Source organism: Triticum dicoccoides, chromosome 6A, assembly GCF_002162155.2.
Source record: "Triticum dicoccoides isolate Atlit2015 ecotype Zavitan chromosome 6A, WEW_v2.0, whole genome shotgun sequence".
Classification (NCBI taxonomy): Eukaryota; Viridiplantae; Streptophyta; class Magnoliopsida; order Poales; family Poaceae; genus Triticum; species Triticum dicoccoides.
In genome coordinates this window covers 129,410,396-129,412,271 of record NC_041390.1, presented here as the reverse complement: position 1 = coordinate 129,412,271, position 1,876 = coordinate 129,410,396, and the positions used below count along the sequence as shown (strand labels likewise).

General features: G+C 46.4%; 1 long non-coding RNA gene across 1 annotated transcript in view; it reads left to right on the top strand.

Annotated features, from left to right (window-relative positions):
• Positions 1-1,581, top strand: part of LOC119316240 — a 5,363-nt gene extending 3,782 nt beyond the window's left edge. Inside the window, exon 3 of the long non-coding RNA XR_005152831.1 lies at positions 1,207-1,581. This is a non-coding gene — a long non-coding RNA (uncharacterized LOC119316240). The remainder of the gene's footprint in view (positions 1-1,206) is intronic.
• Positions 1,582-1,876: the final 295 nt, after the last annotated feature.

Genomic DNA, 1,876 nt, shown 5'->3' with positions numbered 1-1,876 from the left:
GACATACACCCGCACCAAGTCGCCTAACCCGAAGGACGTACTTGCCTACCCCCCTTGGTGACCAAGTGTCGCCTCACCCGATGAACCAAGTCGCCCAGAACCAGATGAACATCCACACCAAATCGCCTAACCCGAAGAACACACTCGCCTACCTATCTCAGTGACCTAGTGTCGCCTCACCCGATGAACCAAGTCGCCCAGAACCAGACGAACATCCACACCAAATCGCCTAACCCGAAGAACACACTCGCCTACCTATCTCAGTGACCTAGTGTTGCCTCACCCGACGAACCAAGTCGCCCAAAACTAGACGAACACCCACACCAGCACATTTGTGTATGCTGACCTCCTAGACGTGTTGGCTTTCATAGAGAATCCAAGGCGGAGAGCGTAGGCTTTATAGTGTGTCTTAGCACCTTCAAGCGTGTGAAACTCCATGCCGATATAAGGTTCCTAGATCGCACCTCATTCTCATCAAAACCTAACAAGCCAGCGTCACATGTGCGACCTTGTCCACCATTCCTAGGCAGAGTTAAAGCCGGGCTGAGCACGGCAGGGGCGGGCGCAATAGTTTCAGCAGTTGCCGTCGCATCAGACACACCAGTAGCAGCAACCGCCGCAACACGAAACCCCGCACCGACGACATCTATGACAGGAGAAGAACACAAATCCGGCGACTCGCCCACCCCGTCGATAGAGATAGGGACCTTTTCAGGTTGGGCTTGTGTGCAGTACAGGGGACCACCATCACAATCAACAAAGTCGTCGGGGAGCTCATTGAGATCAAAGCTGCCCATCTGCACATTTTAGAAGACAAAATAGGGGAAGGAATCAATACCGCAAGCGACATAATGTGAACGAAACAGTAGCATTTTTCTTTCTCTTTTTTCTATCATACAAGTAATATCAATGAGCAGAGGGCATTTTGTTTCGGAATCACTGCTAGGTTCAGATACCTGCCTTTTTTGTGTGTGTTTGTAAGCAACTATACTTTTACTTTTTTTAGCTCATCCCTTTTTTTATTTTGTAAGAAACAGGCCTTTTTTCTTACTTATACCCTACTTATTATTGCCGAGTTTGTAAGAAGCTGGACCTTTTGTAAGCAACTACAGAAGTTTATTATACCCAGATTATTAAAAAAAATCATACAAACAAACAACCACGATTCTACAATTAATTAGTTCTCTCTTTCTTGTTTTTTTGCAGAAGCAAGGTGCAAGACAATTGGCAAGAAACAATTCAAGAACCCACAACTTTTATGCAGTATCATGGTTGTACAGGAGGCAAGGACAGGGGACCAGATTTGGGGCAAGATTCAAGTCAGGTTTTCGCAACACTTGGGTACAGGAGGCAACTATGCAAGTAGTAGAGCATGGGGTACGTACGTGCAAAGGGGGGAGTTCCACTAGCTCTAGTAGAACTGAAAAGAATTTGAATGGACCTGTTATCTTTCTTGTTTTTTACCAGGAGAAACTTGCCCAGTTCTGGCAATTTTTTTGCCCACGTTTTCTTCAGATTGTTGCCTGATCAACACAAATAGTTGCAGACAAGGTTGTCTTCTTCACGAATTTTCCACGATCTTTTTGACTTTGATTTTCACACACCCTTTCTTTACTGTGTTTTTGCTGCGGGAGGGGGAGCTCCCCACTGCTAGGACATGGCGTGCGGCGGCGGCTGGGGAAGAAGTAGGGGTGGGCATAAAAAACCGAGGACCGAAGACCGGACCGAAAAAACCAGGACCGAAGCCGAAAGAACCGATGACCGAAATTTCAGATATAAAATCGGTTGTCAATTTAACAAAACCGAAGTAATTTCGGTGATTTCGGTGCCAATCATCCGCTGACCGAACTGACCGAAGTACCGAAGAAAAAAAAAC